Source organism: Culex pipiens, chromosome 3 (assembly GCF_016801865.2).
Source record: "Culex pipiens pallens isolate TS chromosome 3, TS_CPP_V2, whole genome shotgun sequence".
Taxonomy (NCBI): Eukaryota; Metazoa; Arthropoda; class Insecta; order Diptera; family Culicidae; genus Culex; species Culex pipiens.
In genome coordinates, this window is record NC_068939.1 from 8,018,510 (window position 1) to 8,042,287 (window position 23,778).

At 35.0% G+C, this 23,778-nt stretch overlaps 1 protein-coding gene across 9 annotated transcripts in view; it reads right to left on the reverse strand.

Annotated features, from left to right (window-relative positions):
* Nucleotides 1-19,690, reverse strand: part of LOC120426918 (myocyte-specific enhancer factor 2) — a 123,769-nt gene extending 104,079 nt beyond the window's left edge. For all 9 annotated transcript variants that reach the window (XM_052709727.1, XM_052709723.1, XM_052709726.1 and 6 more), the window contains exon 1: nucleotides 19,550-19,690. The gene's annotated coding sequence lies outside the window, so the exon portion shown is untranslated. The remainder of the gene's footprint in view (nucleotides 1-19,549) is intronic.
* Between the last annotated feature and the right edge of the window lie 4,088 nt (nucleotides 19,691-23,778).

The following is a 23,778-nucleotide window of genomic DNA, read 5'->3' on the forward strand; positions in this document are numbered from 1 at the left end:
ACTCAAATCATTGATCATTAGACAAATTGGAGTGGAATTAGTTGTTTGGTTACACAGTGGGAACACTGTTGTTAAAATTGGTCAGTGCAATAAACGAACTTTGCTAAATCGTGTCTAACTTTCTTTTAAATACGGACCATTCTTTTTTTTACAATACTCAGTATTGTTGAAAGAACAGTATTGATGACTATCAAAATGTATGACAAAATGTCGAAAGACATAAGGTCGAATCCCAAAAGGCCGAATGGACAAAACGTCAAAAGGAAGGTAGATTTTTTTGAATGATTTTTGGGACCATCCATAAACCACGTGGACACTTTGGGGGGGGGGGGGGGTATGGAGATTGTCCACGATCCATACAAAAAAGTTTTTTTTGTATGAACAATTGTCCACGAGGGGGGGGGGGGGGTAACAGATGTCCAAAAAAGTGTCCACGTGGTTTATGGATGGTCCCTTTGCAAAATAAATTAATTTTAAATGAGCCTAAATGCATGAATATTGAAAAACAGCTATGAAAAAGTGTTTTGAACGATTTTTAGGATTTTTTTTTAGAAATATATGCTTATGTTTGAAAGAATGAAAAAATAACTCACAAAAATATCGCAATAAGTTACAATAGGTTGATTATCAAAATAAAAAAAAAATAATTCAAAATATTTTAGAAGACTTTTTTTTAAAGAACTGTTCATATTTGAAAGAATAGAAAAACTACCAAAAATGTAATGGCAATTAAGAATTAGGCCGTTGCATAATATTTTTCAAAGTTTATGTCGCCCCCCCCCCCTTCAAAATTGGTCTGAAAAATCAGGGGGCAAAAAAAATATTGTTCCAAAAAACTTCAAAATTTCCATAAAAATAAATATTAGTCTAAGCATCTGAAAACAATCTAAAATGCATTTTTCTGCATTGATAATCATATTTAGCATGTTTGGGATTGTTTAAAAATGTTTTGAATTTTTATGTAATTCCAATGCACAGCACTGCAAAAATTTTATTTTTCGCAAAAAATAAAATTTTCGTCAATACTTAGATAGTTTGGAAACTAATGAAGTCAAAACAACTGGACAGGTGGGTAATTCTCTACCAACTCACACGAAATCGGGAAAAGTTGCCCCGACCCCTCTTCGATTTGCGTGAAACTTTGTCCTAAGGGGTAACTTTTGTCCCTGATCACGAATCCGAGGTCCGTTTTTTGATATCTCGTGACGGAGGGGCGGTACGACCCCTTCCATTTTTGAACATGCGAAAAAAGAGGTGTTTTTCAATAATTTGCAGCCTGAAACGGTGATGAGATAGAAATTTGGTGTCAAAGGGACTTTTATGTAAAATTAGACGCCCGATTTGATGGCGTACTCAGAATTCCGAAAAAACGTATTTTTCATCGAAAAAAACACTAAAAAAGTTTTAAAAATTCTCCCATTTTCCGTTACTCGACTGTAAAAAATTTTGGAACATGTCATTTTATGGGAAATTTAATGTACTTTTCGAATCTACATTGTCCCAGAAGGGTCATTTTTTCATTTAGAACAAAATTTTTCATTTTAAAATTTCGTGTTTTTTCTAACTTTGCAGGGTTATTTTTTAGAGTGTAACAATGTTCTACAAAGTTGTAGAGCAGACAATTACAAAAATGTTGATATATAGACATAAGGGGTTTGCTTATAAACATCACGAGTTATCGCGATTTTACGAAAAAAAGTTTTGAAAAAGTTACTTTTTGCGTTTCTCTTTGTTTCGTCGTCCGTGTCTGTCGCGGGTGACCGTGAACGGCCATGATCGATGACGACCAACTTTTTCAAAACTTTTTTTCGTAAAATCGCGATAACTCGTGATGTTTATAAGCAAACCCCTTATGTCTATATATCAAAATTTTTGTAATTGTCTGCTCTACAACTTTGTAGAACATTGTTACACTCTAAAAAATAACCCTGCAAAGTTAGAAAAAACACGAAATTTTAAAATGAAAAATTTTGTTCTAAATGAAAAAATGACCCTTCTGGGACAATGTAGATTCGAAAAGTACATTAAATTTCCCATAAAATGACATGTTCCAAAATTTTTTACAGTCGAGTAACGGAAAATGGGAGAATTTTTAAAACTTTTTAAGTGTTTTTTTCGATGAAAAATACGTTTTTTCGGAATTCTGAGTACGCCATCAAATCGGACGTCTAATTTTACATAAAAGTCCCTTTGACACCAAATTTCTATCTCATCACCGTTTCAGGCTGCAAATTATTGAAAAACACCTCTTTTTTCGCATGTTCAAAAATGGAAGGGGTCGTACCGCCCCTCCGTCACGAGATATCAAAAAACGGACCTCGGATTCGTGATCAGGGACAAAAGTTACCCCTTAGGACAAAGTTTCACGCAAATCGAAGAGGGGTCGGGGCAACTGCTGTGTGAGTTGGCGGAGAATTACCCAGGTGTATAATGCATTTTAAAACACTTTTTTCATTCAAATGTTGAAACCATGGCTTATAATCTCAATTTTTATACTTTTTTATTTTTTTGGTCAGAGTCGAGAGACATAAACTTCAAAAAATATTTGTAACGGCCTAAGTTGTTTTTAAAACTGAAAAAAAAGACAAAGAAAAACATAAGAAATCGGACATTTTTAAAGAACTGCTCATGTTTGATAGGATTGAAGAACTCACAAAATTTTACAACCATCAAGAATAGTTTGTTTTACTCACAGAAAGATACAAAATTATGCAAAAAATATAGAAGTTTGACTATATATTTCTGCATTTATTTGAATAGATTATTTGTAAAAAAAAATCACGAAAATGTTATTACTTTGTCATTTCGACCCTTTTGGCATTTGACTTTTTGTCCATTCGACCTTATGTCCATTGACTTTTTGTCGCACATCCACTACCTTCGATGTAATTTTACCAGAATGTATGTGGAATATGTAAAATCACACAAACAAAGATGTAAATTTACAAATTTTCAAGATTAATACGTTTTTGACGAAAAAAATTTACATCGTGCCCCGGTGTAATATTACCATGATTTTTAATGCTGCGTATGAAGAATAAAAATCAAAAAAGCAATTAAAAAAATCACAAAATGAAAATTGTATAGTTTTATCAGCCCACCATGTAGTATCGATATATTTCACACGACCAGCTGACAGAACTGCGTTTGAGCTAATCTAATTGTCAATTATGCAATATACCGCGGCCCGTCTTCACCGTTTGTTTGCAAAAGTTCACAAACACCCAACAGACACACACACAAAACTTAATCGTTTGGCTAGTATGTCCTTGCGCGTTTTTGTTTCTTCTTCTGTCCGCGCGCGCTCGTTCGAAAAACAAAATCCGTCAAATTCCGATCGATTCGCGCGCGCTCCTCGCGATGAATGCGTAACTATATATTTTACAACAACAAAAAAACACACGCTCGCAAGAATACTCACACTGAAGAGCGCTAGTGAAAATACAAGTGCATAAACACGCGGCATTCGCGCAGGGGAAGCCTTTCAACGTCAACTAAGGTCGCGGACAACTGCAGCAAAGTTTTGGTGATGGCATTTTTTGTTCTTTACTTTTTTCGTTTTGTTTGATAGTAAACTCTAAGAGAAGTAACATAAACGGTGATGAAAGATGCGAATTAAACAAAAATGACGTTTTTCATAACTGTCCGGTAACTTTTTCGATTTTTTAGTGTTTTAGTCATCATTTTTATATAAATTAAACGATTAGCTTAAGGCTTGAACTTTGCAATAATTTCGCTATTTTTGAGAATTTTAATTTTGTGATTTTTGTTTGGCTAGAACTAAGTCCTGATTCTCTACATCGAAAGAAGCCATTTTGAATAAATATTTTTTCCATGCAAAACTGACAAATTAATGTTCGAATATCTGTGCCTCGAAAATAAATTTTGAGATCTATTTGGTAATTTTTGTAAAGTTGTAAGAATTTAAAAAAAAAGTTACGCGGAAAAAATCCATTTTTTTTATTTACCGTAAAACGGGGTGACTTTGATAGGGTCGCGAATTTTCCGCAAAGTGAAGAGTACAATTAAAATACTTACGGAATGGTTTAGAATCATACTGACTGTGGTAGAGAAGTGTTCAGAGTACCTCAAGAAGAACTTTTAATACAAATTTGAAAAGTTTAAAAAGTTAGTAAACTACTGTTAAGAAAATGTTGATGAAAGTCATTATTTTAAAATTCTCAAAGTGTCATGATTTTTCAATGAACATGATTTTGAATCGGAAAACGGAATGCATTTTCGGATTCCTTGGACAATTTTCCTCTAGGAGAAGGTTAAATAAGTTTGTAATTAATAAATAAGATGTGTTTTTGAAAATACAATTTAGAAAAAAATCTCCAAATCTATAAGCAATTTCAGTTGAACAAATTTCATGTAAAGTGTAAAAACTTGTGATTCGTGCTTCAAATTCAGTATAAAATGCAATATAAATCGATAATTTTATAAGCAAAATTAATTTTAACAAATTTCTGGCAAAATTCCGACTTTTTAACAATTTTACCTGAAATTTATATGTATTTTGTTAAAAAGCTTATAAACTTAGTTAACTAAATATAAACATTTATTTTTTTCTTAAAAACTATATCTGCTACTTTCATGATGGTACATTTAATGCACAAATAAAGTTTGAACATCTTAAAATTAATTTATTTCTTTTTTTTCAAAAGGACCTATAAACTATTGTCTTTCATATGTTTATAGGACCTATTAAAAAAAACCCAGATTTGTAAATCAGTTCAAACAGCTTTTATTTGAATAATAATGCATAAATGAACGTTCTACAATGTATTATAATTAGTATACAAACAATTTAACAAATTTTGTCCGCGATAATAAATTTTTTTGACCATAGTTATTTTTTGCTCTCTGATTACACTGATCAACAAAATTTTTGCGCAGGCTCAACTCTTGGGGAAGCATAAATTTTGGGGTCCCCAGAAATACGTGCACCTTGAATTTTTCAAAAAATCTAGACAAGGCAGAATGGTTCTTCAATGAATCTTAAATATTTTGAGGAAATTGTATTCTTAAGTTCAAATAAAAATAAAAACAAAAACATTAACTACGGACTTTGAAAGATCAACTCATAGTGATTAAATAATTAAGAATAAGATATTTTTTCTGAATAGTCCTAAGCAAAACAAAATCCATATATATAGAAAGTTTAAAAAAATCCATCTGGCATTGAAAATCTAAATTTAGATGTAAAATAGTACTTTTGCCTAACTAACTAACTAATCGGTATTTATGTTTTGAAAACGATTTTTAACCCGTTCAGTAATTCTTTGAGACTTCGGACGTTTATTTTTGATATTCTTTGATTTGGATGAATCTTGGTGTGTACTTTTGCCATGACCATGAAGACATTTTGCATCAGTAGTTCGTCCAAACAAGTTTCAAAACAATTTTAGAAACTGTCCATACAAAAATTCGTTTAAAATATTCAAAAATGTGTATCTTGAGAAAAGATTTTCTTATTTGTAGATTTGTAGGTATTGTTTGGAACTTCTCAGGAAAAAACAATCACACTTTAAAAAAAAGTACTTCTCTTTTAAATTCGACTTACAACATACAAAAAACGAATTGCGCACAGTAAACATTTTTGAAAATTCTAATTTTTGGATACGTTTTAGATCACAAAAAGATATATATTTTTGAGATATTGCAGTTGGCTTAAAGTCATTTGGCTTTGCTACCAATTTTAAGAAAAACGGGGAAAAAAAATGAATATATTTTGACTTTGACTTTGATGTAAAATCAAAATTTGCGATTAAAAGTACTTCACATCATAAATTTTGATATCGTGCACCGTTTTCCAGTCTAGTCCAGACTCGATTATCCGAAGTTTAGACTATGAGCAATTCTCCCCGAAATCGGCCGATTTCGATCATTTTTATTTTTTGTATTTTTTGATTTGGCGCAAACTTTGTGGGGGCCTTCCCTTTGACCAAAAAATCTATTTTGTGTCATTGGTTCACCCATACAAAAATGGTACGTAAATATTCAAACAGCTGTATCAAAAAAATAAAAAAGTATAAAAATTGAAATTACGATCCATGGTTTCAACATTTTAATGAAAAAAGTGTTTTAAAATGCATAATACACCTGTCCAGTTGTTTTGCCATCATTAGTTTCCAAAATATTTAAGTATTGACGAAAATTTTATTTTTTGCGAAAAATAAAAATTTTGCGGTGCTGTACATTGGAATTTCATAAAAATTCAAAACATTTTTAACCAAGCCCAAACATTCTAAATATGATTATCAATGCAGAAAAATGCATTCTAGATTGTTTTCAGTTGATAAGACTTGTTTTTTCATGGAAATTTTGAAGTTTTTTGGAAAAATATTTTTTTGCCCCCCTGATTTTTCAGACCAATTTTGAAGGGGGGGGGGGTGCGACATAAACTTTGAAAAATATTTGCAACGGCCTGACTATTTGAGAAAAAAAAAAGTTTTTTTTGAAGGTTCAGAAAATTTGCTATAAAATTGTCTAACAGACATTGGGACCATCCACAAACCACGTGGACACTTTTTTGGAAATCGCAACCCCCCCCCCCCCCCCCCATCGTGGACAATTTCCATACAAATAAAATCTTTTTTGTATGGAGCGTGGACAATCGGAAAACCCTCCCCCCCCCCCCTAAGTTGTCCACGTGGTTTATGGATGGTCCCATTGAAGATTAGACCTCTGGTTGCTGAGATACAGCAACACTAGCGTGCACAGGGTGGGGCAACATGGGGCAGTTGCCCCACCATTCTCAGAAATTTGTTCTATAATTGCTAAGGTGGTGTCCATAAACGACGAAATTTTCAAAACGCTCATAATGTTGCCCCACCTTCCTTGAGGATCTGGGCACGCTAGTGTACAGCAGTTTAAAGAAAAAGAAACAGGAAATTGAAGTTTTCTAAGTCTCACCCAAACAACCCTCCATTTTCTAATGTCGATATCTCAGCAAATAATGGTCCGATTTTCAATGTTGAAACATGAAACATTCGTGAAATTTTCCGATCTTTTCGAAAACTATATTTTCATTTTTTTAAATCAATACTAACATTTCAAAAAGGTGTAATATTGAATGCAATGTTTTCGTCACTCGATTATCCGAAGTAAAATTTTTCCAAGACCTTCAGATAATCGAGTCTGGACTGTACAAAGATTTGAGTGATTCCATCGAACTTAAGTTTTTTTTTATTAATGTAATATTTGCAATTGTATTTGCCTGATCACCACCACCGTCTAGCACTACGGTCGCGAATCCAAACTGATTGTAGTATCATCACCATTATTGTTATTGTGACTGGGGCTCTCTTGTACTTCTTCATCTTGCTGAAGTTGTTCCGAAGCGCCAACAATATGATTTGTAGTCGTGTCGCAAGCCATGTCCGCGCGCTCTTATCACTGTATTAGTTCCAACTTGGTGCTCGCTCGGTGGTGCTACTCAAATAATAATCAAAACAAGTATAGCAAATATACACAACAAATTATGGCATCAGAATGAGAACTGCCGCTGGAATGGAACGACGACCACGACACCATTGGCGCGGGGAAGACGGAAAGTAACAACAACACAATCATCAAATCGGGAGCGCGCGTTGACCACGACAATCTCAAGACTTGGACTTGTAACTTAGTATCAACTACAAGCAGCAGCACCAGCAAAAGTTGAAGCGATAAAAGCAAGTTCCTTAACACTTGAGCGGGCGCCAAGCAAGAATCTTTCTACACACAGAACGCCATCACTATAGTGGAGTAAGAAGAACGAGATTTGGAGCGACTCCCCGCGGAACTGGATCTGGCAGCTCTCTCGTGTAGAGGTAGACCGGAGAACCTGTCCACGCGAATCGCTCATCAATGCTCGATAGTTTCGCTTTCGTGCTGAAGAAGACGAAGAAGGAGATGACAATCGATGAGGTATAGTGGACTTCCCCCCTCTCTGCTGGGCTGGTGGCGGTGGTCCAGTCCATGACAGCATCATTCGTTCGTTCGTTACTCGTGTCTGACCGCAGTCAAGTGCAGCAGCAGCAGCATCAAGCGACGACGGGACGATATGACATCATCGATTTGATTCCGATGGCAACGTGCTCGCCGGGCTAGAGTGCTTTGTGGTGATTGTATACATGAGTTCTGGACCGGACAGGCCGTCAACGGCAGAGGGATGGCGGTGAAGAGATGCCGAATAAGTGCATTTGCTGAAGGGTTAGTGAAATTTAAGACACCTAAACTCTTCTCAATTTTAAAATCTGAAGTACAAGAATTCACTTTTCTAAAACATTCATTGTAGAAAAAAAACATGATTTGAGAGCTTGGGAACTCGACTTAGGAAGCAATTTTCAGCCAATAGACAAATTTTGAGAAAAAGAAAAACTTAATTTTGTTCTACGGAAAGAGTAAATAAAGCAATAAAAAACTATTATGCTCACCACCATTTCTGGTCTTTGCTGGATCAAACCAGTTTAACAGCGTTACAATGCCCATGCTCACTCAAAGAATCAATTTACAACTAAAATCAGCCCGATTTGAAACGTAGTTATAAATTATCCAAACATAATTGACATAATTTCCACATTCGAAACACAAACTTTACAAGCTTCTGGAAACTAATGCATTAGCCGAAAAAATAAAACAGAGAGAAGAGCTCAACCGAAACCAAATCCACAATAAAGTACGGCGGCCTCTTTTCGGCAAAAGCCGAAAAATCCCCCCACACACCTCACTAATCTTCACTCTTTCTTTCGTCAAGTTTAATCAACTTCATGGTTATTAATGCGTTTTTCTTCCTTTTTGCAGCAGTCCATAAAGGCGACCAACGGAATTCTTTCAGGTGCACAGGGCAAAACTCCCGCAGCAATCACTCAATTGACACCGGACCGGTTTCCCGGTCTTCTTGACCATCCCATCGTCATAATCGAAGCTGGGTGCTTGCTTTCGATCGGAGTTGACCAACCCTGAACAAGTGTATGGATGCCAAAGCGAAAAAAGCTAGGGGAAAATTAATAATCATTGCCTGTCACATTGCTCCCTTGAAAAAAAAGGTGCACTGCTTTTTCACCAGAAAGCTGCATGGTGGTGACTTGAATTAAAAATTGATTCGGTAGCACGTGGTTTAACAATTAAAGGATGATCGATTTGACTTTTATAACTGTGTGATCGATAATTACTGTTGTAATTTTATTCCAACTTTGAACAAAAAAAAGTTGTTTTTGGCATTGTTTTGACTCGAATTTCAATAAAAAAATTATTTCAAAATCTTTAAGCTGTTAATCGCTTTTAGCGATAATAACAGAAAGTCTATCGACATTTCCACATGGGTAATTCTCCGCCAACTCACACAGCAGTTGCCCCGACCCCTCTTCGATTTGCGTGAAACTTTGTCCTAAGGGGTAACTTTTGTCCCTGATCACGAATCCGAGGTCCGTTTTTTGATATCTCGTGACGGAGGGGCGGTACGACCCCTTCCATTTTTGAACATGCGATAAAAGAGGTGTTTTCAATAATTTGCAGCCAGAAACGGTGATGAGATAGAAATTTGGTGCCAAAGGGACTTTTATGTAAAATAGACGCCCGATTTAATGGCGTACAGCCCAAATTGGCTGAAATTTTCAGGGGAGCTTCTGTGGACATGAAACTATGATATTCTGCCCGCCTATGCGATCTAGCTCAACTTTTTGCTTTTGTGACGCACCCTAACAGCCCAGTTATCGAGCGCCTAGTTAAAAAGCAGCCCAGTTAAACAACGCCCAGTTACCGAACAACTACTGTACATTAAATTTCCCATAAAATGACATGTGAGCAATTCTCTACCAAAACCGGAAATTGATTTTATTTGTATTTTTTGGTTTGGCTCAAACTTTGTGGGGGCCTTCCCTATGACCAAATAAGCTATTTTGCGTCATTGGTTCACCCATGCAAGTCTCCATACAATTTTGGCTGCTGTCCATACAAAAATGGTATGTAAATATTAAAACAACTGTCACTTTTGAGTGAATTTTCTGATCAATTTGGTGTCTTCGGCAAAGTTGTAGGTATTGTTGAGGACTTTTGAGAAAAAATTAGGTACACGGAAAAAAAAATTGCAGATTTTTTTATCAACTTTTTTTCACTAAATCTCAATTTCCCAAAATACGCATTTTTCGATTTTCGAAATTTTTTGATATGTTTTAGGGGACAAAACCGCAACTTTTGAGCCATAGAGAAACATGGTCAAAAAATCTGGCCAAACATTGAATATTACGCCTATTTAAAATGCCAGTCTTGATATAAAAAAAATCAAAATATTTTTTTCGAAAAGATCGGAAAATTTTACGAATGTTTCATGTATTAACATTGAAAATCGGACCACTAGGTGCTGAGATATCGTCATTAGAAAATGGTGGGTTGTTTTGGTGAGATTTAGAAAACTTCACTTTTCGTGTTTCTTTTTCTTCAAGCAACTCTATCTCAGCAACCCGAGGTCCAATCTTCAATGTCTCTTAGACAATTTTATAGCAAATTTTCTGAACTAATCAAAAAAAATATTTTTAGAAATGGTCACTGTTGAGTCGCGGGGGGATGCCGAACCGGGCACCGGTTCCGTGAGCGGAGTGGCGGAATAAAAACACATATTTTCCACTCGCTACAGAACTGTAAATATTTATTCTAATAATTAATCACATTCACAGTTCACAATAATCAAAGACAACTTACAAATTCGGTGTTTTATCACAGCTGACCTGTCCAGCTGCGCCCGTGCTCCCGCTAACTCAATTTTATTTGTTCCTTTTCTGACTTCTTAGCGACAGCACGGGCACCACAAAAACAACAACAAACACTGACACTACGCTACTCAGGGGGTTGCTTCGGCGCCGTACGAGGGACGCGCTCCGTCGCAACAGTCACTCATGGTCACTATTTTTAATAATCAAAAAACCCTTTATCTAAAAATATGTAAAGTACTTTTTGATTGCAAATTCAATTTTGCATTAAAAAATAATGTCAAATTTGTTTTTGCATGAAATTTCGATTTTTTCCAAAAATCACTATTTTTTCAAAAATTCATAACTCGGCGGCAGATTTTTTGACCATGTTTCTCTATGGCTCAAAAGTTGCGGATTTTTGTCCCCTAAAACATATCAAAAAATCTCGAAAATCAAAAAAATACGTATTTTGGGAAATTGAGTTCTAGTGAAAAAAAGTTGATTAAAAAATCTGCAAAATTTTTTTCCGTGTACCTATTTTTTCACAAAAGTCCTCAACAATCCCTACAACTTTGCCGAAGACACCAAATTGATCAGAAAATTCACTCAAAAGTTACAGTTGTTTGAATATTTACATACCATTTTTGTATGGACAGTAGCCAAAATTGTATGGAGACTTGTATGGGTGAACCAATGACGCAAAATAGCTTATTTGGTCATATGGAAGGCCCCCACAAAGTTTAAGTCAAATTAAAAAATATAAAAAATAAAAATGTTCGAAATCGGCCGATTTCGTAGAGAGTTGCTCATGTTCCAAAAAATTTTACAGTCAAGTAACGGAAAATGGGAGAATTTTGAAAACTTTTTTAGTGTTTTTTTCGATGAAAAAAAACGTTTTTTTCGGAATTCTGAGTACGCCATTAAATCGGGCGTTTAATTTTACACAAAAAGGGACAAATTTCTATCTCATCACCGTTTCAGGCTACAAATTATTGAAAAACACCTCTTTTTTCGCATGTTCAAAAATGGAATGGGTCGTACCGACCCTCCGTCACGAGATATCGAAAAACGGACCTCGGATATGTGATCAGGGACAAAAGTTACCCCTTAGGACAAAGTTTCACGCAAATCGAAGAGGGGTCGGGGCAACTTTTCCCGATTTCGTGTGAGTTGGTAGAGAATTACCCACATCACATTACACCAAATTATGGTAATATTACAACTGGGCATGATGACAGATTTCTTTTTTTCAAATAAGTGTAGTTTTACATCAGGAGCTGGGGCATTTTTTCAGTTGAGTTTATATTGAATTTCACATTTTTACAAATCATTTTAAGTGAAATTCCCCTCTAAAATAACGTGTGAAATTTTACATATTGAATTTTACATATTCCACATAAATTGGGGTAAAATTACATCGAAATAGAAGTAACCATCAATATTATTTTCAATCTGTCTCAAATATTAAATTTCTGAGGTTTTTCTTCACTATTTTAAATCAACCCAAACATGCTTAAAAATGATGCTAAACGCAGGGGAATGCATTTAAATCAATTTCATCTGATTGCACTAGAATTTCCATAGAAATTTTTAAGTTTTTTGAAAAAATATTGTTTTTGCCCTCTGATTTTTCGAGCCAACTTTGAAGGGGGGGGAGGGTGACAAAAACTTTAAATAACCAGTATAATGTTGGTCAAAGAACATTGAAAAAATAATTTAACCATAAAATTTCAACCTTCCAAAGTACAAATAAAGCTAGTCAAACCACCAAACCCATATTTTCCCAAAAACTTTAGATGATTGTTATAAAACTACAGAAAATATCTATTCTGAACGTTTTAAAAATTCGAAAATTAGTGTTTTAGTCTGCAGTTCAATTCAAAATAAACAAATTCCTTTAAGTTTTTGTAAACATAAAAAAAAATAATTGAAAAACCAAAATTCAGAAAACATAAACGAAAAAAGTGTTTTAAAGTATTTTTTTTTTATTTGAGAACACAAACTTCAAAATTCTCAAAATATAGACAATGCTCAGATTCAATTTTTCAAATAATTAATTACAAAAATATCAAACCTAATCATTTTTGTTGTTATAAGAAAAGTCAAATAACATTTTTTTTTGAATCTCAAAATATAAACGGTAAATTGATGATGTATTTTCAAATTGTCTTCTTTTAAAAGTGCTTCAAATAAAAAAGCATGCGAGAAGGGACCAGGGTTGCCACCTAAATCTGGAAATGCCAGAATATGCAAGTCTCAAACAGATTAAAAATTTATCCAGATTTTCATGTCCATTTTGAACAACTTTTTGATTAAACGAATTAAGTTGAAAATAAAAAAATTGATAATGAGTTTTTTTTTAAGGAATTGTAAATTTAACATTTTTGGGGCCACAAAATCAGTTAAACCAGCTGAATTCTACAAACTTTTGAATAAATTCATATCCTCCCTCCCCTTCAAAACTGTTAGATTTTCGTCTGCCAGATTTTTATCGATATTGTGCCAGATTGTTAATTTTTTTACCTGGTATCCCTTTGAGGGACACCGACCATTTTTTTGTGAAAGCCTGCATTGAAAATAAAAAAAGAAGTAATTTAAAATTAATTACGATTAAAAATACGGGAATATGACTAATAATTTTCAAGTTGATTTTTTTTAATTACCATATTAAATATTAAATTTATAAATTACCTATCTTTTATGTAATTTTAATCAAATTTCAAAGTTCATTTACTTTTAATTTAACGAAAAACTGTACATTTTAAAATTTAGGCAAATTTATGTTGGGATTTTTTTTACTTCAAATTTAACTGTTCATGCACAGCAAAAATATTCGCTGGTAAAATCGCATGCAAAAGCGTGCACATCACTCTCGTCAAAAAAGACACTTTATATTACACAAAGCATGTAATTTTTTTGTAACTACAATAAAAAAAATTGCATCTGACGGGATTCAATCCCAGCACAAACAGTAAGGACTGACACCTTAGCCAACTCGACCATTAAACAATTGGAAAGGATAAACGCATATATGAGATTGTCAGTTCGATCAAGTAGGTTTCCCATACTGATGGGCTACATATTTCAGGGTGTAATATTACATGAAATTTCATAAAAAAATGCAAAATTTATTTTACACCCAGGCCTTTTACACGCAGCTGTATTACTCCTTTTTTTTGGTATGTAGAATTCTTTAGATGAAGTTATTTTTTGATTTATTTTACAACCTTTCCTCAGTGAAATTGATAGTATGACTTTTTTTCTCATATTTAAATAAAATCACTCCTTTTTCTACAGAGTTAAAGAAATGATTATTAGGTTTTCCCCGTAAAAAATGTAGTATTACATCTTTTGTGTGTTAAATTCCACTTTTCCAACCTGAATCTCATCATCACTAAAGGGGTTATATTTCACCATAAAATTTCTTACCTTACAAATGTACAAATATACATTATAAAGTGAAAAATATAAATAAATATCAGACATAGTTATATTTGAAAACGTCTAGTGCTTCATTCAGTTTTTGCCAAACATGTGAGAATTTCCCCATACAAACTTTATTCATGCTATTCTGTAAAGTTGTTCACCCTTCCCAAACTCAACCAGGCAAATCTACCGGTCATAAAATATGCTTACGTCGCTTCGCTCTCTCCCTCTCCTGCCAAAACACTCAAAAACTTCGAGAAACTGCGCTTTGGATCCTGACGGGTCTGACCATCCGAAACCGATTCGGCCGTTTGTTTCCGATCTCTCGTGTGTTCTGTGTTACAGATCTCTCTCTCTCTCTCTCTCTCCCGCTTCGTCACCGATTAACATCAGACGGAATGTGCAAATGTGTGAATGGTAATTTTCCCACAGTCGCGATACATATTCCGATCGCGCGACGATTCTACTCCGACTCTCTTCAAATGTCGAACATCAACGACGACGACGACGACGAAAACGAGAGACCGAGTTATCGATTTTGGGGGAAAATATTTGCATACTTGTTGCTTCTTCATGCTTGCTCGCTCTCTCTCCTGGCTGGTCTGGCCTGGGTGTTGGAGATTCGCACTCAGGGCTCCCCCTTTGCATACATTCAGGAGCTGCCACTACCCACACAGCCAGAACCTGTTTCAGTGTTTGTGACCGTCGTCGTCGTCGTCGGTTCGCCAGGCGCGAGTTTCAAGGACGTTGCTGATATTAGTCTTGCTTCCACTGACCTCTCTCTCGCTCACGTCCTGGCCTCGGAGCTTCTTCTTCGAGCACTAAACAGTAGCAACATCATCAGCATGAAACTACCCCTTAAGCCAGCTTCCTTCACGTTGTTTTCAGGTCTTCTTCCTTGTTTTCCATTCTACACTATATGTAATAGTGCGTTTATCTCCGCGAACTCGACACATAGAGCATGTCTTGAACTTGTGTGTACCGTCGTCAACAGTGACTCGAAGCAAGAAGAAGAGGGCGACGACGTGGATAAAAGTTTCAAAGACCTCTGACTTGGCGAGCTCGAGTTGAGTCTGATAACAGAGGCGTTGGTCGTGGTTGGCACCGGAGACGGCGGCCAATAACTCTTTGAACCCTTGTATAGGATACGCAGGATCAGGACAGCTTGCGGGACCCACGGATCGTGGCGATCAATGGGGAGAATAACACACGTTAATAACTGAGAACTGGGGGACCAAGAAGTGGTGGGATGCCACCACACCGGTGATTAACGAAGAAGGAGGCAGGTTCTTGTTTTCTAGAAGAAACATGGTGACGACTTGGTAAACAAACTGGTAAAACAGTTTGCCATAGTTTTGTCTCCAAATCGAATGTTTTTCTCCCTGGGGGACTTTTTCTTGATGGATCCGTTTGTTCCACTGCAAGATTTGCTCCAAATGATGACAATTTCGTCTATTTGAAATGTTAAAATTATCAACTTTTAGAAAGGCATATTTTTTACAATATTTGCTTGCCACAAATCAAGCGAAATTATTTTCATGTACCTTTTTTTCTCAATGATGATGAGGACAGTACTTACAATTTTTGCGAAGACAATAAATCGATCAGTAAACTCCTTTAAAGATACAGATTTCCAAATATTGACGTACCATGAGCCAAATAAAAAACCGTTTCCGGAATTCATGAAAAAAATTCATATGAAAATGCTATACAAATTTACCAAAATCATTTAAAACTGAAGATATTTGAGTAAGGCTATTTGTAACTATATACACAGAATAAAAAAAAAATTTAAAGGGTTCAAAATTTCGTTGGTTGGGTATTAACTCTTTTTTGAGTTATTTTACCTAACAAATGTGTAATAAAATATAATTCATTAGAAACCGATGTAAATTCACCCGTTCCTAGATTAATATTACATATTTTTTTAAACAAAATCTGTCACCCTGTTTTATTTGTTTTCCCCTGTTGAATATTTCCATATTCCAATTATAATTATTTCTCCGGATTGTATTATTTAACGTTTTGTCACGAGAAAAAAAAGGATGACTAACTTTTCCCCTTTTCGATTTATTTATTTTTTCGTTTTTTTTTTTTGTAGATAAAAATACAACTATAACTATAAAGAATATAAACTCGTGCATCAGTTCTTAGTTTTGACTGGTTTGAAAATCACTTTATAATACTTGGAATATTATTTACTTAATATTGAACATTTCGTTCCTCTAATTGGTCGCAGTGGTATCAAGGCAAGGAACTTAGGTTTTTGAAAATTATTATTTTTATTTTTTTTAGTCTTGTGATTTTTGGATAGTCTTCATCTTTTCTCAGTTCATCTCTAGAGTTGTTTTTGAATAGGTCCTATAAACATATAAAACACAATAGCTTATAAGACCTTTTCAAAAAAAACTCTTGAGCTGTTTAAATTGTTGCTTACCTCTGAAAAAGGTGCAGGAGGTTATGTTACAGACATGACCAGTAAGACAAACAACATTATTAGATAATAAAAATGCAAAAAAGTCTGAATTTAGGCCGATTTGGTCAAAATGTTAACAATCATTGCCAATATCGTAACCGTTGATTTCGATACCAATATTGTCCATTGCTGGAATATCCCTGAGACTGAGTTTTAGTCATTTCCGTCAAAATAATATTGATTGTGTTCATCATAAACATTTTTTTTGTTTTTTTATTTCTAGAGCCCCTTGAACAACGTCCTTTGAAATAAAATTTGCAATAATTTAATCACTAAATTAACTTCCCAAAAAACTTTTTTTTATTTTTGAATTGGACCCCTTAAGTCTGAAAAATACATCTTTTTAACCAAAGTACCATGGTGTAAAATCTGGTTTATTTGAAGCAAAATCGAATTTGCAATTGAAAAGTACTTTACAGTTTTTGTGATAAAATGTACTGTTTTCAAGTTATAGCTACTTTAAGGTAAGAATATTCATTTTTTTCAGGTTTTATGAGTTTAAAAAATAATTGTTGGAAAAAAGCAACCCAGAAATAAATATATTTGAATTTGAATCTTAGAAAATTTTCTATAATTTTCTTCATTGATATCTTGGAAACTGTTTGTCCGATTTTCTATGTTAAAAATTTAAACATTTGCGAAACTTAAAAATAATTTGAAAATCAAGCTGAAATTTTGAAAGGTCATAGATAAATTTCCTTATTCAATATTTTAGCCCAAATTATAAAAAAAAACTTTATTTTTGAAACTTCGTTTGATCCAAATATTAAAAAAAAATCGCAAAAAATCGTAATTGTAGAGAACTACTTATTAATGGAACCAATAATTAGATCGGAGTTTCTGAAAAATTGTTTATCAAAAAATGCCAAAAGAAGTTTTTTGTCGGTGTCCGAAAAAAAACACAAAAAAGTTATTTTCCATAGGAACAAAAAAAAACTTCAATGATTAAATCCTTGAAAAACTAAAAAAACATGTAATATTACTAAAACATAAAAATACATGAATTTAAAAAAAAAGTTTTTTTCAAACGTCAAAACCAGCACAAAAAGGGTGGAAAGGCATGTTGACAGCTGAAACTATTTTGCAAATTCAGAGACATCAGATAACTTTTTCACAAAAGCTGTCCTTCTCAGCTACCTTTCTCTCGTAATCTGCAAAATAGTTTTAGCTGTCAAAACGCTTATGCGCCCTATTTCAAATATTGCTCTAGAATGATCTGTTTTTTAGCAAAACAAAATATTTGAATGAGATCTAACTTAGGCATTTTTGATCAATTTTGTTTTAAAATAATTTGCTAGGCGTTGTTTAAAGAAGGTACAGAGAAACATCTTTTTACGCGATGCGTTACGTTTTTCTACTCTGTCGATATCTCCGGAACGACACAACATTTTTGCAATCTTTTAAAAGCAATTTGTAGGTTTTGTTCAGATCTACAAAACGCTTTTTAAGCTTGCAAATTATTGTACGGTTTAAGAGTAATCAACGAAATAAAAAGCGTAACGCCTCCGCGTAAAAAGAGGTTTCTCTGTATTAGACTGTGAAGGAGGTATTATACTATGGCAAAGTAACAAACAAACTCGAACTTTTTCGCGTTTGACAGTTTGCGCCAAACACGCAAACAAGACAAAATGTATGCCAGCTGACGATACTAATGAATGTTGGCGAACAAACAACGCAGACAAACTGGCAAACTGTCAAAATATGCGAGTTTATTTGTTTGTTTGTTTGTTTGTCGTAGTCTAATACCTTCTTGACAAACAAACAAATAAAAAAGCAAATTTGCACTTTTTCGTGTTTGACTGTTTGCCAAACTCGCAAACAAAGCAAAATAAATGCAGACTGACGTTTCTGCTAACAAACAACAAACAGGCATACTATCAAAAAGTGCGAGTTTGTTCGTTATTCATAGTATAATACCTCCCTAATTGAACTGCTTTAAATCCCAGCGAGAATTTTGCCTCGAGGCTCGAGCCAAATTTCTCACTGGAACTCAATAACATTTTGCTCATCAGTTACTGTTGTCATACGTCAAAAAACAAAAATAAACTATAATCATTGAGGGGTCAGTGGATGCAAAAAATATGTAAAAAAAATATCTTTATGTATGTTAATGAAATTAATGTCACAGTCAAAAGAAGCTTAAAAAATACATTAAGATATTTTTTGAAGAGATTAAATTTTTTATTTTTTGTTACGAATATAGGTATTATGCATCGATAGTCCCCTCGTTATTTTTCTATCAGTCCAGTTAAGGACGTATTAGACCACGGCAAACAAACAAACAAACTCGCACATTTGGCACAGTTTGACTGCTTTGTTTGTTTGCTTGCATTTGTTTGTACAAAGGTCAGCCTGCATATATTTTGCATTGTTTGAGAGTTTGCCGCAAACTGTCAAACACGAAAAAGGGCAATTTTTTTTGGTTTGTTTGTCATAGTCTAATACGTCCTTTAGTAAGCGGACTGTATTCTTAAGAGTTTTTATCCAACACCTCAAAAAAAAAAAAAAATAATTGGGAATGTTAAACTGACTAAAAACATGTTTTGCGAAATTTTTCAAAAATAAATACTACAAGACATACTACAGTGACATAATTGAATGATGCAAACTAACATCCGATCGAAAATTTCCCCCAAGAACTGACTCAATCACGATGGAGAGGCTGCGTGGCGTCAAATTGCGTCACTTACGTTGCATAGTTCTTTATCATTGCATAAATAACTACAGCACAAGTCTGCCCAACTGCGTCGAGTTTATGACTCAGAACTTTCCAGCTCGCGGTAAGGGTCAACGTTCCGGTCGCATCGCAAATCTGTTTGAAACTTTTTAAACCGCTTGCTCTCCCTAGCAAGAGTGTCTCTTTGCCCCCACTTGGTAGGGGGGAGCCAACAAAAACAAGGAAACAACATTCTATCATCAACAAATCGATATTTTTGATAAAAACACACACTCGCCAAGGCAAGCAACTTACCTTTTCTTCTGTTCCGACCTAGAGCTAGAGCTGGCTGGCTGTTATCAGCGGTCCCAGAATCTTCGTCAACTGCTGCTGGCTTGTCCGGGTGTGTTTGTGTCCGTGTGTCTTATATCACCACATTATCATACATGCCAGGTTTCTCTGTCCTCCTCCTCTTCCTTCTGCTGTTGCTCCCCAAGGCTCTTGTTTTCTTCTATTATCACCCTCTCTCTGGTTCTGCTATCAATTTCGCGACTTTTTTTCTTGTATGCTTCTTGGTCTTTGGCTTCTTGTTCTTCCTCTTGTTGTACTTGTTCGCCTTGTCCGGCCGCTTGACTGGAACTGGACACGACACAATCAATGAACAACCCCCCCTCGTCAACTGGAACAGGAATCCTGGAACAACAGTCCGAAAAGCCCACACTACTCTCTGCACTGGCTGGCGTGTGTCAACTCCACTCACTTCCTCCTGTGGAGGTCCCTTTCGCTGTCGACGTCGCTGGCACGACCTCCTGCCAACATGGACCCCCTCCGTTCCACCGCCACAACAACAATCCGCGTTCCTTCGAGACGTTCTCGACGCTGACGTCCCACACGCAGAGGGGTCTCGCGCGACGACCAGGTTCTACCCTCCGGGGGAGGTCTCCGCTCGGGAATCTGCGTCACAACAATCCACAACTTCTCTCTACCCCCTCCTGCTGAAGGAAACCCCGCAAATCTCAGTTCGCGCAATTCTCGTCGCTTGACCACGACACGTCTTCAGTCTGCCCGGATTCAGAACAACCGGATTGGCCACTTTTTCCCTCAATCCCGAATCAACACAAAAAAAAAATCCTTTCCCCAGAAAACGTCACACAATCTTCAAAACTTCCAACACGCACGACGCACGAAACTATTTTGACAGTTCTCTTCGTCACACCACACACGCAGCAAGAGGGACACTCCGAGAAAAACGCAAACGCAAAAAAGAAGAGAGAAACACTTTTTTTCTACGAGGCTCGCGGGGTCCGCTGATGGCAAGATCGAAACGACGAATAGCAGCAGCACCAAAATCTCGCGGACTGTTCCGTTCGAGGCAGCAGCGACACGCAGACACAAACGACAACAAAATTCCACCACACACAGTTACACGATTCCGGAGTGCGAGAGTTGAATCGCGGATTTTTTTTTCTCTGCGTGTGTGTGTGTGACGATGGAGGAAAACACATGTGCGCGGCGCAGAGCGAACGAACTCTCCCGTCGGGGCACATGTGAGCAGGGGTGCCAGGTTGCCAGATAAATCTGGCATTGCCAGATTTTTTGAGCGCCAATTAGAAAAAAATAATTTTCTATTTCTTCCTCACATTGTTTTATTGACGTATTTTGTTTATTTTGTGAAACTATAATGTATAAAAAGTGAAAATACACAGTTTTTGAACAAAAAATTACTTATTACTTTGAGAAAAGTAGCTTGCCAGATTTTTCCCAGATTTATTGCCAGATTTTTTACTCTTCAGACCTGGTAACCCTGCATGTGAGTGTGTTGAGGAGTGTTGAGTCGTGGGAGAGGAGGAGATTTTGCTGCGAGAGAGGATTTTTCATTCATTTTTTTTTCGTTCATAGACGTTTGCGCTGAGCAGATTCGATGACAGATGCAACGGGAAACGAGGGGTCTTTCAGGTGCGGCATAAATTGACAAACTGACGTAAATACCATTACAATTTTGATCGTATTTTGATATATTCTCTACTTTTTTTTCTTTTCTTTATACAGTCCAGACTCGATTACCCGAAGGCTATGGCAAAATTTCACTTCGGATATTTTTTTCGTTGCCTTATTTTTGATTGTCGAGCTTTATTATGACCCCTTAACTACTCTAAAGTGAATAGGAATTTTTAAATCCAAGATGGCGGCAATCAACTATTGAAAACAATCTTTTTTTTTATGTATAAGGCAATCAACCCTTCAAATTTGACTAAAATGGGATCGCAGAACTCGAATTCGATGTTAAAAGTTAGAGAATAGAAAAAAAAACACGAATTTTTTTTTTCTTCGGATAATCGTACTTTAGATAATCAAAACTTCGGATAATCGAGGCTTCAGATCGATTCTGGACTAACTTTTTTTTTTAATTTGGATGAAACTTTGTTCTTGTACCTATTCCCTTTGTCAAATGAAATAAATTTTGGCTTATTATAATTACAAAACGAGTCCCCACAATTTTTCGGGGCTGGGCAGACAAAAACTGTTACATACATGTATGAAATTCTATATTTCAAGAAGGAATTTTCTGATAGATTTGGTGTTTGGTGTCTTCGGCAAAGTTTCCAAAAAATAGGTACACGGAAAAGAATCGCTTATTTTCATTTAACTTTTTATCACTAAAACTTGGACTCCCAAAATATTTTTATTTTTAAAATTATGTGATAAAAAATATATTGTTTGAGCCATAGCTCAGAGCCTGTAGCCATAAATGATGGTGCAAAATCTGGTCTAGGAGATGTTTTAAAAAAATCGTGTATTTTTTTGGAAAATATCGAGGACAAAAGAATTGATTATTAAAATCATTTTCAAAAGCTAAATCAAATTTGCAATCGAAAAGTACTTTAAAATATTTCGTTGTCAAGTTATAGCCACTTTTGGGTAATTTTTTTGATTTCTTTTCGATTTTTGCATTTTAAAATACCACTTACAAGAAATGTAAATAAAAACAAAAATTTGTCTTATCAATTTTCCTTTATTTTTCAACAGACGATGTCTCGAAAACTTTTGGTCCGATTTTTAATGGTAAAAATTAAAATATTGTGAAGTTTTCAGAACTTTTTAATAATAATTCAATTTACTTTACAATAATTAATAAAAATAATTTCAAAATTACTTAAGCAGGTATTAGACTATGACAAATAAATAAACTCGCACGTTATGACAGTTTGCCTGTTTGTTTGTTTGTGTGCATTTGTTTGCAAAAACGTCAACCTGCATACATTTTGAGTTGATTGCGGGTTTGCCGCAAACAAGTTAGCGAGTTTACCGCAAACAAGTTAGCGAGTTTGGCAAACTGTCAAACAAGAAAATGTGCGAGTTTGTCTGTCATAGAATTTTGGCTCGAGCCTCGATTCGATTCAGGGAGAGAGAGAGAGAGAGAGAGGTTCCAATACGTCATTATGTTTTTTAAAACGAAAAATGTTCAAATTTCCGAAAATTATAGCCAAAAATAACTTTTTCTCCAAACAAAAAGTCGGTAAAGTACTTTTCGATTTAAAATTTGAAAAGACTTTAAAAAATTATATTAATAATGACATTTTTCAAAAATCACACTTCATTAAAAATTGTTATCTTTGGAGCCAGTTTTTGCATCATCGTGCACGATGGCTCAAAACATGACTTTTTGAGTCGGATACAACCAAAATTCGAAATTTAAAAAATACGTATTTTGGGAATCCTTCTACAATGAACTCTCTCGTTATCGAAATTGAAGGGACCGTCGAGAGCGGGACGTATCAAATTATAGAACGAAAAATCAAAGCATGCTTCTTGCAGGGACTGACAATTTTATTGACAACTGGAGTAATATTGATATCGAGAACATCAACATCCAGAGAGTCGACTGTATGAACACTGAAACGCGCCCAACACATGTCCAACTTACTAGGACGCCCAAGCCTCCCATAAAAGTTTGAACAGTAACTTTAACTCACTGGTTCTCGGGAAAACTAAACTATCGGGACAATTCTTTTATCCTGTGATTTGTAAGGATATCTGGATGATCCTAAAAATTTGCAGAACTCGATTTGATCAAATCGAGATTTTATGTGGGGATTTTCGGGCGAATTTTATATAACACAAATTGGTTCATTATAACGCATTGGACATTCACAAAAAAAAAACAAAAAAAATGGTTCGACGCTTTTGAGGTTATTTTGAAAAGTGACATAGTCAATGCTACATTGCGAGCTGTAAATCAAACATTTTGTGTGCAGCAAACTTTTATATTAATCATGATTTAAATTTTCTATTTTTTATCCACATCGATTAGATTAGTCTTTATTTCAAAATGCAAAAAAAATGAATCAAATCTCGATTAAATTTTCAAAAGGTCCTATCTGCATAGGAAACCCATGAGGGATAGGTTGTTTTGAAAATTTAATCTAGAAATAAAAACAAACTTGTCGAGGCAAAAAAAAATATTTGGGAACCATCGTCTATCCCCTCGTCTAAATTGCAACTTCCACATTCAGTAGTTCTGCACCACCCTCTCCCACTTTGTT